This window comes from Octopus sinensis, linkage group LG11 (assembly GCF_006345805.1).
Source record: "Octopus sinensis linkage group LG11, ASM634580v1, whole genome shotgun sequence".
Lineage (NCBI taxonomy): Eukaryota > Metazoa > Mollusca > Cephalopoda > Octopoda > Octopodidae > Octopus > Octopus sinensis.
This window is the reverse complement of record NC_043007.1, coordinates 3,093,641-3,111,140: the sequence shown is the minus strand read 5'-3', so window position 1 is coordinate 3,111,140 and position 17,500 is coordinate 3,093,641.

Below are 17,500 nucleotides of genomic sequence, written 5' to 3'. Positions count from 1 at the left end.
GAGAAGGAATAATGTAATAACGTTTGCTGTTGGCGCTAGCAATAGAATATTCAATGCCCAACCCCATGTCATTCCAGAAGATTTTTAACCGTTAATCACAGCTTCATATTATATAACCAATTTTGAGCAATTGCCATGGCACTACGGGAATTCCATAATCAACTGGGTAACAAGGTCTCAAAAATATACCCCGTCTCTATAGGATATATCTAAAGCAAATCGACTGGGAGGAAATGCAACTTTTTCAAAGTGCATGTCAAGTTCACTTCAGAAATATATCAGATGAAATGCTAATCCTTGTGCGGGTAAGAAACGGTGACGAACTGTTTATCCATCTTAACACCGTATAAAGAGTGGTGGATTTATCCTTTAAGAAACACGAGGGTGAGTCAGAAAGTAACATAATTTTCATTTGCTTTCCTCTCTGACTTACGTTCGAATATTTCCTCATCATATTAAATATACATTACTAGTAGAGCCATATGCATTTGCACAGCTTCCGCTGCCCTATATCGTAAAATCGTAAAAGACAGTAAAATCGTCGAGTGATTCTTTGCCACGATATTAGCAATTTTAACGATACGGCTTGGATAGGCATTCTCTTGAGACCAGAGGGACTAATCAATAGTTTAACGAATGTACAGGAAAATGGAAATAAATGACTTTATTTATTACACTTGTACGAGATAAATAAATATTGATCCGTTAAATAAAGTGTGCCATTATGCCTTCTAACATTCATTGGTGGAAACTAACTAGAACTCATAAATACATTCCTTTGCAATATTTATTATCAAAGTTTTATTAATGGTATGCGTTCCCAGACATTTCTGTTTTAATATTTACAACCCATAGAAATTTTATGCCGTCTTAATGCATTTGTTGATAATGTCCATTCAATTTCCTCTTCCCTCATTCGCATTCTCTGTCGCATGAATGGACGCAGAGAGCCACAAAGCCAGGAACTCGCAGATACAACGAAAGGAATCATCAATTTTCAACGAATAAAAATAATCAATTACTACAAGAATTTAGGACTCTTCTTACTGTTTGTACAGCAAATATAAATATGTTTGTGCATGCGTTGAGTGAGTGTGTTTACATATGCATGTGTATATATGCAGGCATGATTGTGTACGTATGTATGCATGCATGTATGTATTATGTATATATATATATATATATATTATATATATATATATATATATATATATATATATATATATGTATATATATATATATATGTATATATATATATACGTATATATATATAATATATATATATATATATATATTATGTATATATATATATGTGTTATATATATGTATATATATATACATATATATATATATATTATATATATATATATATATTATATATATATACATATAAATATATACATATCTACTGTGTATATATGTATTATCTGTAATAAATACGTACATATATAATATATATATATATATGTATATATATACATATATATATATATATAATATATATATATATATATATATATTATATATATATATATATGTATATATATGTATATACATACATACACGTGTGTGTGTGTACTTAACAAATGCATATCAGCATAAACATTTTCTAATAGAATTTTCTTTTTGATATTTTGATATACAAACTAAATAACTGAATAAACCAATACAGATAAAGAGCATGATTTAGAAAGCCCACAGGAGCCAGGGTTGCTGTAAGCGATTTACAAAATGATTCGGAGCCGAGTTTGATGAAACAATTTTTTATTGAATCATACACTCTCTATTGGTAGCATTCAAAAACAGTACTGGAGCCACTGACGCTTTGGTTCTAGGTCAGGCATCAATGACAATCCACGCTCAGTTCCAGGAATCTTCTTAGTATCAGGAGAAAGAGTTGCTAACAGTTCTTTTTGTCTCGTTACAAATTTCATAATAGTATGCAAATTTACAGTCCTATTTACAGAGCGTCATCCCTTCCAGCCATGACATCCCAACAGTTTTAAATCATTGCCAGCATCAGCGAGTAAACGTTTGAAAGGGCTGGCTTTTTACCATCTTCCCAATGCATTCCGTTTCAGCTGCATGTCAGTCTCTTTCTCCTATTTGTATTCAGTTCTACGAAATCTGCTTATTTTTCAGGAGAAAGTCATTTTACTTTTCATTCTGGTATCAAGAATCAATTCCAAGACATCACCTTTCCTTACCAGGTTCAATCCAACGTTCTCTGCAAGCTTTGAAATTTTTTTTACAATAATTATATCGGTCGCCTCGGCCGGTCCAAATCTTTCCAAATCGTTTCTTCCTTTGTGTAGAACGTCCTTCAAAACTACACGAAAGCACTTTGGAGAAACCCTTGTCGTTGCGTCATCATTAAATGAACGACAAACTAAACGGTAAATAGCCGCATATAAAATTTTACAGATATAGAAGAATGCGTGTCTGACAGAGCGATAAGGTTCATATAGGATTTCGTCAAGTTCTTGTTAGGCTTCGGTACATCAGTTGCTTAATAGGAGTTGTGCCTGGAAGTCACGCGATCTACGTTAACGTGAATCTCCTTTTGAATTTCATCACGATTTTGGAGGATGGCTAGGAATGGTGTCTAACACAAGAATAGCTTTAAGTGACAAATAATTATCAATGGAGAAGCTGTATGCTGCAGTACCAAAATGCATGTGCTTCACTAAACGAACAATCCCTGAATGACCCACGCCTTATTTTACGACTGCTAAAAGAACGGTAATTGCAGCATATTTTAACCCTTCCAATGTTTTGGTTGCTTTCGAGCGTTAGACTGACACAGCTTCAATTTCAGAGTTCTTGAAACAATACCACCCAGCAGATAATTCCTTGACAGCTTTAAATGACAACACAAGCTTATTTTCTTGAGCAATAAACAATCCTTGAAGGCATTCTCTTTCAATATTATACTGAATATAAAATGTTCAAGATATTTATCACTATGTATTTATAGAATGGCTTGGTTTTCTGCAGTGAATAAGATGCCTACTTCTATACTTCTATTTGCTTCCTCTCTATAAACTGAACACTCGGCTCATATCGCCTACCACAAATGCAAACGCATCATTCCCACCTTCCTTTTCCATTTCTTCATTATAGACTTTATCACAGATATTACCTTGCCTCGTTGAATATTTTTCTGGTTCAACTATTCCACTCACAATTTTTATAACTTCCTTTCTTTCAATAAATTTATTCTGAAAATCCGGTTTTCGTCGAAAGAAAGACGGTATAATTCGATTCAATTATCGATTGAAGAAATTTCATATCCTTTATGCATGCGATGCTTTCAGAACCGACAAGAAAATTGCAGACTTTTTTTTTGCTTTGACATTTGCAGATTTGCTATCAAGATAATCTAACTTTTGATTTATGGCATGTGGCTCAGCGTAAACATTTTCAAATTCTTCTCTGACCCCGAAAAGCTGGTTTATAAATGGGATTTTGATTGTGTTCTTTACCCTGAAATTTTGGAGAAATGAAATCGGATGATGATAAGATTATGAGATTTCATGCTTCATATATATATATATATATATATATATACATACACACACACACACACACACACACACATATATATATATATATATATATACATACACACACACACACACATATATATATATATATATATATGTATCTATCTATCAATATATATATATATATAATATATATATATATATAGATACATACATATACATATATATGTATATATAATTTTATGTATGTATATACATACATATATATACACACATATACACATACACACGTTTGTATATATTTGCGTATATGTGTGTATGGGTGTGCATGTATGTATATGTGTGTGTATGTGCATGTATGTATTTATGTGTATATACAGAAACGTATATATTCTATGGCGGCCGATTTAAAGAAGTATTCACCGTTAAGACGGTCACACTTTTCTTCATAAGCAATCTTCATCTTCATAATTGTTCTTTTATTTCTTTTATCTTACCTCTTGGTGAATTTTAAATGACATATCTAAGTTTTAAATTTTAGTATTTCTTTCATCGATTAAGTTCATATAGAATTTCCAAAACGAACCACATTAATATCACAGGCAAAGCGACGATATATTTAAAAAGAAAGTGACGAAATATACGTTTGTTGTTAAAAGAAAACATAAAACAGAGCATATATTATCAAATATAAAATGTCGAATCGAAAGAATTTTCTTCTGTTTTACGCTGGAAGCGCAGAAAGCAATTGTTCCTCTGAAAAAATACTTTTGTCTAAAACAGATAAAGATAACATTTCATTGAAAATGTCAATAGAGAAGAACAAAATTTGAATTTTCCCCACTTATTATTGGTTACCGCTCAGAATATCGGTAGTTTTAAAATTAATTAAGATGTCAGCTGCAGGGGGAGCAAAGGTCTTAACTTAATCAGAGAGGATATTACAACTTAATCATTTAAGGAGTTAACATCTTGTATACGTGACAGGAACCTGTTTTAAATTAATTAGAGTATAGATAGCGTATGTTAATTAATCCGTTCAACAAGAATAAAAGAGACTTAAATTAAATCAATCGGTAGCGATAATTTATTTCTTCATGACAAGAAACAAAGACGAAAACGGCAGAACAGAGCCAACGTCGCCATCCTTCAGCTTTTGACTCCTCCGTTTCGCCATTTGTCTTTATTTATGTCGCGTATGAATTCGGGGGACGTCGCTTCATTTTAAAATTAATTCTCCTTCTGATGTTAATCGTATTAATAAGACATCGATAGATACCACTGAAAACACACAAGAAGCAAATAACATGCTATATGTAAACAAATGAATAGTTTCTGAAATAAAGACGTCTACTTTAGATCGGAATTGATTAATAATTAGATGGGATGATGGTTACATTAATCTATTATATATTGAATGAACAAAGCTCGTAAAACTGTGATAAATGATTATTTTCACAGCTAGACATGTTGCTTTTGATTAGCCCACGTCAGTCGTGATGAAATAGATCTCTGATCAAAGACATTTCTGCCGTGATTATCTCGTTTTATTTTTTGTTTATCTGGAAATAAATATCTTGAATGTGGCATTCGTTTTTATAACGGTAAGACATAATATAACAAAGAATTGAACGACATTTGACTGCTATTTCTAAGCGACCACGTAAAGGTTCGTCTTTTGCTCGACTGGACATGTAGAATATCAAACTAAATATTTTACTGCTCGCATTTCGAAGTCAAATCACTTTCGATCGTCTTTGATCTTTCTCATCCCATAGCAAGTATAATAATTACCAGAACTACTCCAGAATTGGATCAATAAATGATATTCACCTCTAATTACAAACCAAGCTTCGTATCTACATAAAACGAAACCATATTTCTACAACCATAATTACTTGGTTTCCATTGGAATTAGCGTGGCCGCTCTATTACATTAATGGCGATGGTCAAACGTACATTGTCGTAATTGATTAAATCGGCAGAGTATTGAACTAACGGTCAGATGTTTGCCTCTCATTACATGTTCCACGTTAATAGCTCAATCTAGTTCGCTTGGTTTAAGTAAGCTTCTGAGATTATTAATCCATTTCTGTTTAATAAAAACATTCTGATGGAGTACAGTTCTCTAAAAAGTTCACATCAAGTAAAGGACTTTAGGATTTTTCATATTCATTATTAAAGCAATGATGTTCAGAAGACAGATATAGAGATATCACGAAATGAAGGCGGCGAGCACGCCGGGCGAAATGCGTAGCGGTATTTCGTCAGCCGGTACGGTCTGAGTTCAAATTCCGCCGAGGTCGACTTTGTCTTTCATCCTTTCTGGGTCGATAAATTAAGTACCAGTTACGCACTGGGTCGATGGAATCGACTTAATCGCTTTGTCTGTCCTTGTTTGTCCCCTCTGTGTTTAGCCCCTTGTGGGTAGTAAAGAAATAGATATAGAGAGATCACGAAATACGTAAATAAACCGTTATTAATGACATCTTTAGGTTGCAAAAGGTCAGTGCTTCGAGTCCCGCAAGAAGCTTTCTGTTCAAGATATCCTTTAACCTGCTGTATTTTATCCTTTTCTCATGTTGTTATTGATAGGCTATCATATATATACATACATATATATATATATATATTATATATATATATATATATATATATATATATATATATATACGATATTATATAAATGTTAATATAAATATAATGTTATGTAAATGTTATATACAATGTTTATATAAATGCAATGTTTATATTAAAAAGATGTTAGTACATAGTTACATATTTCTCGATACTTCTACATTTATCTTCTCAACATAAACAAACTGCTTCACTGACAAGATTTAAGAGTTTCATTTGGATGGCTGAGAATCGTTTAGTTGCTTCATTGTAATTCGTAGCTCAACTGCCTGGCTTACAGAAGTTGCGTGTTTGAAGACCACAGGCAGTTTTCTCTTTTTTTCGGTTCAAGGGATTTTTAACCTATATTATAAGATATACTTCAACAATTTTTATATTCCATCATAGTAATCGTCATGCTTTCCCCTCGAATTATCCTTAGAACATAGTTTCATACTGTTTCCATTCTTTTTTATTACGGAGATGTACTTGCATAGCAAGTGACCTGATCTGAGATCGTGTGCCACAACGAAAAAAAAAAGGGCGGAAGGTGTTTATAAGTCATTTAAGAAACACCCAAAATCCTTTAGATTCACTTCAGCATTTAAATTTAAATTTGTCAAAATATTTTCGTCGCTTTGAGACCGTGACCTGTTCACTGACAAAGTTGTGATGCAGCACGGAATTTTGTCAGTGAACAAGTCGCGGTCTCAAAGCGACGAAAATATTTTGACAAATTTAAATTTAAATGTCGAAGTGAATCTAACGGTTTTTGTGTGTTTCTTAAATGGCTTATAAACACCTTCCGCCTTGCAATTGTATTCTTATATATTCTGCCGTTAATTAAAAGGAACTGAAATGATACTTAAGCAGTAAACATATTTAACTGGGATGTATTGTTTTACTCCTTTTGACAGTACGATGTGAACGCTACAGAAACAGAATCATTATAGAACAAACGATTTTATCGTTTCGTTGACATTTTAATGTTACCTTGAACTCTTAGTTTTTGGCGTGGCTATTGAAACTGACAGGAGAAAGAGAAGATTATTTCTGTGTATTCAGAACAAGGATTGTACACGAATATTTTCAACAGAGTAGACACTGCTAAGAAATCCCAATGTCTCGTAGTGGTGTTAAACCGAACAACAAACGGAGTTTACCAACCAAGAAAAATTACATTTTATCTGACAGGTTTGCGTTTTGCTTCTGTCTTCTTACTTTCATTCACACTGATTGCGTTGACCAGAAGCTATGGTGAAAATAATTCATTAAGGTCGGTCAGACGCCCATAAGTGACAGAACGGAAATATTTGCTCCAAGTTATATATACTGAGGAAACGATCTTCTCCACCTACGTAAACAATTATTGAGGAAAATGTCCTTGAATGTCTAAGCTTGGTAGAAAACGCTTCATTTTCCATCATTATTTAAAATTATTTGGTATCGATAAATAGTTATTGATATTCTTTTCTTTAAAATGTATAGAATAGGTGAGGTCTTTTTTGCTGCATTATTTTTGTGTATGAGTGGAAAAACGAAATATATCCTAATGAAAGATCTATTAACAACTCAATGAAGCTTATGATACATTCTCTCAAGATATCCAAATGAACTGATAGTGGTCTTTACGCTATTTAATGCTTTTCTCATTAGCAACAAAACCCTAAGAGGAGGATAGTTCTTCACGGTTAAATAGAAAGAAAATGGTAAATCTCCGTTCTTTAAATTCAATTCTCTCCGTTAAATCTCTATAAGTTACTTATGTGAGGTGACGTAAACTAAAGTAGAAAATAATAATTATTTGAAATTTAGGGACAAGGATAGCAATTTTGAAAGAAAGGGTAAGTCAATAACATCAATTCCAGGTGATACTTCACTAGGTGATACTTATTTTATCGACCCCAAAATGATGAAATGTAACGTCTACGATTTGAACTCAGAATGCAAGGAACCCGATGACATTCGGTTAAACATTTTGCCAACGCAACATCTTGAAAGCGGAGAATAATAATTGAAAGCTTCAAAGGATTTCTGGCTTCATTTTTAATACCGCAATGTCTTTCATCTTCCATATGCATCAGAGGGGATCTCCTTTATTGTATATAAGAACAAATTAACGCACACGCGAGCAGTTCGCTTCTTCGCTGTGGGTGGCTTCGTACTTGATCCCAGCGCATGAAACATTTGGAAAAGTGTCGTTTCTTATAACCTTTGAGAGTGAATCAATTTTAGTTGATCGAACGAGAGTCCATCCACCGTATATATATTCTCTTCATCACCCATACTCTCTTGATGTCATGAACCACAAAGTTATGTGAACGTATAGGTAACAACACCTCTTCTCCAACGACATAAGACATACTCACAATCGTTCACGCACGCAGATATAAACACAGCCACACATATACGCACACATACATCAGCGCATAGACATGTGCTTTCCATTTGTGTGTGTGCGTTTGAATATCAGTGCGGGTGTGTATGATGCAGAATACATGCTATAACTTCTTCAAAGTATGTGTCATAAAAGCAATATTCCATAATTAGCTTGAAGTCATCCCTTTGATCCTCTCCATAATATAGCAAAAATGTACTTCAGTTTGGCCAATGATAATATTACAGATGATCGCTGTAGCATTTCTTCTTCTTTCGTTTTCCCTATTTTATCCTTTATAATTGCGATTGCTTCATTGTTCCACTGGGAGAGCTGTTAAACGGCCTCTGGGCCTTCTCGGTTTCGCAGCCAAGTCTCCCTCAGATACAAATGTCATTCAAAAACATTCGCTCAATCATAACACGAGCCTGATTAGAATGTAATTTAAAATAAAATGGGGACATAATGACAGCTTGAACAGCTTGACCAGGTTTGACCTAGGGCTCAGCAGTTAGAACAACAATGACTTCGACCACTATTTCGAGTCGGTGAGGAAGCATTTACACGATGTTCCGGCCTCTTACGAAGACTACCGCAATTACAGTCTATAGTAGTGTACAAGTATGACACATTGAACAACACACACGCACAAACACATACACACATATGTATTATGTATGCATATATATATATATATATATATATATATATATAATATATATATAACGTTAAGTCCTCTTTCCTTCCTTTTCTGAGCGTTGTGATAATACAGTGCTTGTACCACATCCTCGCTTTATTGTTTTTTCTTATTTGCTCTTCTGTGTTTGGATTCATTATACCTATCTATCTATCTATCTATCTATCTATCTATCTATCTATCTATCTATCTATCTACCCATCTGTCTGTCTGTCTGTCTGTCTGTCTGTCTCTCTCTATCTATTTATCTGTCTGTCTATCTATCTATCTATCTATCTATCTATCTATCTACCTATCTATACGTCTATCTATCTATATATCTATCTATATATCTATCTATCTATCTATCTATCTATCTATCTATCTATCTATCTATCTATCTATCTATCTATCTATCTATCTATCTATCTATCTATATCTATCTATCTATCTATCTATCTAATCTATCTATCTATCTATCTATCTATCTATCTATCTATCTATCATCTATCTATCTATCTATCTATCTACCTATTATCTATCTATCTATCTATCTATCTATATCTATCTATCTATCTATCTATCTATCTATCTATCTATCTATCTATCTATCTATCTATCTATCTATCCATCTATCTGTCTGTCTGTCTGTCTCTCTCTCTATCTATCTTTACATCTCTCTCCCCATCTTGACGCCTTCCCTCACACACATACATATACACTATACGAAGAGGCCTGTTCTTGATCCACGGGTACGTTTTACAGATCCAATCGTTCAAACAATTGATGATGGTCGCAATGTGAAAATACACAAGCCAACATGCTCGAAAACGCATGAATTCGATGCTGTGTGCAAATACGCATGTTGGTTCAATTCCCCAAGCGTCATGTAACAAAAAAAAAAAGAATTAAAAAGGATCACGTGAACATGGATTCGAATTTCGTTAATGAATTGTTTGTATTGTTGAAGAAATGAAGGTTTTCGAAATGTAGACCAGCATTCAGAGTATGGAAAATCCATTATACAGAATATAGAATTTTGAAGCCCATTGTTAGGATTTTCTTCAATAAACAGCTTTAGAAGAATCTCAAATAAAAGAGGATAATATAAAAATTATGCGACATGCGTATTTTTATATCAGTTTTTCCATAATGTGTGATCATTGCAAAGTATAATTTCTATTATAGCCTTTTCCATATCCGATAGAAAAAGAAATCTGAATTGGTGAATAATACTTGCCGGCTCTTCTATCACTACCTATTGGAATTTTCCGACTAATAACTGCTTTGCTATTTTGTTTTATTATATTTTATTTCGTACACAATGGTTTTGGCATCTGTATGTCGATGTGTGCATATTTGTATTTACGCGTGCATGTGTGCGAGTGCGCAGGCACCGGCGTGCACGTGTGTTTATGTGTGATACTGTGTTTGTTTAGATAACATGTAATTAATAACATAGAGGTGAAAATATATAATTTGCACTTATGGACAGTATTCGATTAGTGTCAAAAACAAAGATATGTAGAACTGATAATAATTTATTGCTATTGAGAAATGCATGGGCATTATGAAATACACAAAAGGGGCCAAATTTTAAAGGCTGCGAGAGAAATCTTTGATTGCAGTTCGATGCCAAAACGAATTGATTCTACGGAGAACTTCTGAACTTCTAATGCCAGTCTTCGACAACACTCAAGCACTTAGCGTCGCATATATTGGAAACCTACATTGGCTGCAACAAATACCATTTCCTAATGCTTTTACCATTCTTTACGTCACTGTCTACAATTTTTCGCACAGTCTGGTGACTAAAATCACTGAAAGTCTTTTAGTGTAGTCGTAATCTGCTTTATATTAGTATTAGCCATATCTATGTTAATGTACTTGAACATTAGTTCAAAGACGAAGTTTTAGTCATATAAATGTACATTATAGTTATTAGCGATATTGATTAAGTTTTCACAGCCAAATACACAGACGTAATTTAAAGTTCTATTCAGTGAATTTTGACATAAGTGATATCTGACAATACATGCACACACATTTACACATACGCACACACACACAGCCACGCCTTATTCATATATATATATATATATATATATATACTATATATATATATATATATATATATATAGATATATATATATATATATATTATATATATATATATATATATATATATATATACTATATATATATATATGTATGTATATGTATATATATATATATATATATATATATATCTATATATATATATATATATATATGCATTAAAAGAAAGGAAGCACATTTTTTGAACATATTTAAATTCTAACCACAATTTAAAGTGTTACCTGCAGCAACAAAAGAAACAACAACAACAACAACAACGACAACAGCATCGTTTATTTTGCACATTAACGCAAGACCGCAGTAGATATGTATCGACTTCTGCTGTAACATCCGTTATATATATATATTATATATATATCTATATATATATATAATATATATATATATGTATATATATTATGTATATATATGTATATTTATATATATATATATATATTATATATATATATATATATGTATATATATATGTATATTTATATATATATGTATATATATATATATATATATCTATATATATATATAATATATATATATATTATATATATATATACACACACACACACATATATATATATATGTATATATATATGTATGCATATATATAATATATATATATATATATATATATATATATATATATATATATATATATATATATATACATACATATATATATGTGTGTGTGTATAAAGATGGTATACTAAATATTGCATGGTATTTAATGAAGTGCTCTGATGTTGCTCAAACTTAATCACTCAAACAGTAACAACATCCGTAGCAACAACTAGAACTGTAACAAGAACACGAACAAGAACAAGATTAACAACAACAACTACTACTACTACCACCACCACCACCACCACCACCACCACTACTACTACTACTACTACTACTACTACTACTACTAATACTACTACTACTACTACTACTACTACTCAGTAGTTTCTGTCCTTGTTTGCCCTCACAGTGTTTAGCCCCCTGTGGGCAGTAAAGAAGCAGGTATTTCGTCTGCATTTACGTTCTGAGTTCAAATTCCACCGATGCCGAGTTTGCCTTTCATAGCTTCGTGGTTAATAAATTAAGTACCAGTTGCGTACTTGGGTCGATCTCATCGACTGGACCCCTCCTCACCAAAAGAATTCGGGCCTTGTGTCTAGAGTAGAGAAGAATATATATCTTCCTTCTACTCAGCAATCGTAAGAACTATGTTGCAGAGCGTATATTTAGCCACTCTCTCGTTAACCTTATGGATAAAACTTAAAACATTTTGGTAACAGTCTGAATGGGCCGTATCGTCGGTACTTTTAAGTAGAAATAAAATTCATTATAATGCAAACACACGTGCACAAACACGAGTATACATACAAGCGCCTATATGTACACATGCGCGTACAAACACACACAACACGCGCACACACTCACACCCTCACACACATATATATATGCACGCATTTACGCACGACTCTCATTTAATCTCTATAGGTACTGGAGGCGCAATGGCCCATTGGTTTGGGCAGCGGACTCGCGGTCATAGGATCGCGGTTTCGATTCCCAGACCGGGCGTTGTGAGTGTTTATTGAGCGAAAACACCTAAAAGCTCCACGATGCTCCGGCAGGGGGTGGTGATCCCTGCTGTACTCTTTCACCACAAATTTCTCTCACTCTTCCTGTTTCTGTTGTACCTGTATTTCAAGGGGCCGGCCTTGTCACTCTCTGTCACGTTGAATATCCCCGAGAACTACGTTAAGGGTGCACGTGTCTGTGGAGTGCTCAGCCACTTACACGTTAATTTCACGAGCAGGCTATTCCGTTGATTCGGATCAACCGGAACCCTCATCGTCGTAACCGAAGGAGTGCTTCTCTCTCTCTATAGGTACGTTTGCTGTTAAAACGACTTAACATTTTGCAGTTGTCCTGAAATAATCTAAATATTTCTCTGCTGAATATAGATATGAATGTAACTAAAAGCTCCTGGCAATGTTAGAATCAAATAAGCAGTGATTATAGCTAAAAACTTCAGTTTCACAGAATACAGGCAGGTGTCGGAACAAATATTGATACAGTCGGCGTGACTGTTGACTTTGCAGCCAGCTGTTGATAAAGTCTGGCGAATGAAATAAACTGAACGTCGTGTAACAAGACCTGTACTTCAGTAAATAATCAGATATTTGCAGAAATGTCACTTTATGTAATAAATTAATATTATAAGGCTGTAATACTGTAATGTTGCGTCGTATTAATATGTTTCTGATGGTGTTGCTATATTTTTCTCAATAAACATGAAACTAATTCCGAATCTGGTTATTTCGTAGCTTATTCTGAAGTCATTTTTGTTGCTGAATTACCAATGAAGCTTGGTGTGTGTGTGTGTGTATGTATGTATGTATGTATGTATGTATGTATGTATGTATGTATGTATGTATGTATGTGTGTATGTACATGTAGAAAGCGAGAGAAAGAGAGAGGCACAGGCAGAGAGGAACAGAGATAAGAGAGAGAAAAAGTGATAGATAATATGCATAATAATATGCATAGATAGTATGCATACATACTAAGCCAGACACATACATATACATACACACATATATATATCCATATATCTATATCTATATCCATATATCTATCTTTATATATCACTTGTTAAAGTGTGTCAAGTTAAATTCCTGGACATACTTGGAAAAACTGCAACTAGATCGAACTGAACGGAAATCTAAGTAGTCTCTGGTTAAAATAGATTATTGCCAATATACCATAATTAAAAGTTATTTTTAATTCGATCAACCTTTACGCAGTTATAAGTTATTTTCCCGCGTCGAAAGGTGAAGATCTATTCGCCAGGTGGTAGAACTCTACGTTCGACGATATTTGACCCCTCAGAAAAAAGATAAAACGGTCCTGAGATTCTACATTATAACCATACCAACCAAATATTTGTAAGCAATTTTGTAGATTGCAAAAATACCAAATATAGGAAATTCTGGAATATGAAGTTTGTTTACATTTTCGGCAACAAATTGCGTAACTCGGATCATTGAAGCTACAAGACAAAGCTTTGGAAAATTCTGTTTTGTTTTACTCTGACCAATCTGAAGGTAAGCGAAACAAAGGTTTATCATTTTCTCCTTTTTCCAGCTTCCTCAATCCACGCTGATCATCTTTATTTTAAATAATACGTGTTTAATGTCCGACTGAATTTTTATTGCTATTTCTGAGTTGTGTCTTTATCTCTGTTTTCAGTTACGTCGAGGTATCTTTCTATCCTTCTCCACCTCTTTCTCTCTCTGTCCCTTTATTTACACAACTCCCTTTATATCTTCATTGTCTTCTATTCATCGACATCAGTCCCTCTATCTCTTCGTTGTTATCTACATCGATTTACCTCTCCGTTTCTCTTATCTATACGTCCTCCACATTTTATCTCCTCACCTTCATTTACATCGATCTATCTGACAGGAGAGGATTAACTCATGTCAAGATTATAGTTCTGCTGTCACACTCAGACGGAGTTTGTGGCATTCTGATAGCACAGATTAAGCAAACTGGCTATATGTTCCAGATCTCTCAGCCATCCCGTATAGAGTGGGGACCTCAGGCTGTAATGGGTTGAGGTTCAGAGTCCCACGGCTTTTTAATACCTTGTAAAAAGATCTGAGGTACCTATATCAAAATACCCTCCTTCACAGAAGGTCAATCAAAAAATAGCATTTGAAAAGTTGATAATACTAGTAGTGCCTCAACATGGCCACAGCCTCTGAGCAGAAACACATAAAAGTAAAAAAGAGTAAACGGATATGTGTGTATATGTGTGTGCGTGTGTGTGTGTGTGTGTGTGTGTGTGTGTGTGTGTGTGTGTGTGTGTGTGTGTGTGTGTGTAACTTCTAGTTCTAGCACCTTCTACGCAGATCAGCGCACTGTGCGGCATGTATATATCTACATATATAAACATGTGCATATATGCATATATACGACGTACGATCAAAAGGTATTCGACTTTATTTTGGTCCCGCCAAACCGAATGCCGCAAAACTTCATGTAAATTACACGTCTATATTCTAGGCATAACATCCCGGGACTAACGCGAACTACTGGTGCGGATATTTTCACGCATGCGCAGAAAGGGTGGCGGGAACTACCATCCAAAGGATTTTGCCAACGCATCGTCAGTTTTGGTGTCAAAAAATAAAGTCGGTTTCTTTTGAGCGCACCTCGTACATACACGTAGATGTATATATAGATATGCATATATGTATATATATACATATATATGTGCATATATATCTATATGTCTATATATATAAATACACACACACACGCACACACACACACACACACACACACACACACACACACACACACCACCCACACACACACAGACATATATATATAATAGAAGTTTCAGAGACAGAACCACCTTCAACTCAATCAACACTGAAAGATTTTATACCCGACCACTCCATAAAATGTTAAATATTAAATCTTATACTAACTATATCTATTCTGAATCCCGTATTTATGGTAAATACGGGAATCATATATATATATAAACTATATATATATATAGTTAGTATAAGATTTAATATTTAACATTTTATGGAGTGGTCGGGTATAAAATCTTTCAGTGTTGATTGAGTTGAAGGTGGTTCTGTTTCTAAACTACTTTTATGTATACGAATTAAACATTGAGAGATATTCATTTTAGTACTACTAATTTGAATGTCTTTTTCCTGCGTACTCGGAAGTAATATTCCCCAATAATAATAATAATAATAATAATAATAATAATAATAATAATAATAATAATAATAATAATAATAATAATAATAAAATATTCAGACAAATACATAACAAAAACACCAGGACTTACAAACACATATAACATACAGAAAATTGCACTACTAGGCACTGCACACATCCTACACAGAACACTTTCCATACAATAACCATCAGAGCATCACAACAAATCACAGCACATACCCAAGGCACACAGAGCTGCGCTCAGTAGTGAAGTGAAAGCACGCTATAAAAATAAAACTACTACTACTACTACTACTACTAATAATAATAATAATGATATATATATATAGTGTTGTGCAGTAGATTTCAGAATGCCAGCAGTTGTTTTAGGGCATACATAGATAGTACGAATTTACATCATTCGCAGCTGTTCCGCAACTTATGAAATCCATATTATTCATATTGTGGTTTGGTATTTGCACATAGATTTCTGCGCAAAAGACGTGGACGAGAAGAAGGAAAAAGATTTTTGACTCGGATCTCATGTCCGAGAAATTCGTGTAGGAGTGGATAACACAGATTAAATTTCAATATATATACATACATACTTTATTGTATTTTTCTAAGTTGAAAAATCAACCGCGGTCGACCTTACCTGTCCATCTTTCGAGGTCGATAGAATATGAACCATTTAAGCACTGGGATCGATGTAATCGATTTAGCGTCTCCCCCGAATCAAGTTTGCCATGGACGCACAGGCAGAGCCAAAGCTAAATGTCCTCTATGACAGAAGTGCGGATATATCTTCCGTTGTTTATAAAAAACAGATTTCAGCAACTTACAATAATGGTCGTACAGAGATCAAACGTTATATCGGAGCCACGGAAAGAACATTTAAATCCAAATACAAGAACCCTCTTTCGAATTTTAGGCACCGTGATAAGAGACATTCTACAAATCTTTCTGCTTAAATCTGGAATCTTTAAGTCGATGGGACATGAAACTGAAACTTCTCTCCAAAACCAGTCCCAAAATTTACGGGACGAAAAAATGTTCAGTATATTCTCTTAGAAAACTATATCTCTTAAAGAACTTGAGAAACTCCAAGGAATGCATAAATTACAGGATGGAGTTCTTTTTTTCTGTATGTCCACATTTCAAGAAATACATTTTATTGAAATTTAAAAATAGGACATGAGACACTTAGGAAACCATTTACTTGCTTACGTCTCCTTGACATCGAATTATTGAGACGTTGATTATCTCCCTTGTGTTTTTCTTCTTGTCTTCTTCCTAAAAGCGTCTCTTGTTTAAACGTCAGGTCGAAAGATAACTGATAAACAGTCTTGTTCGCAGCTTCAAAATTGGCGAAGTTAAATATAATTTCCGCCAAGAAATCCTGGGTAGCTATATTTAACAAGATTGTGGTTTTATTATAAGATTAAACGCACACACACATGTCTGCACATATAT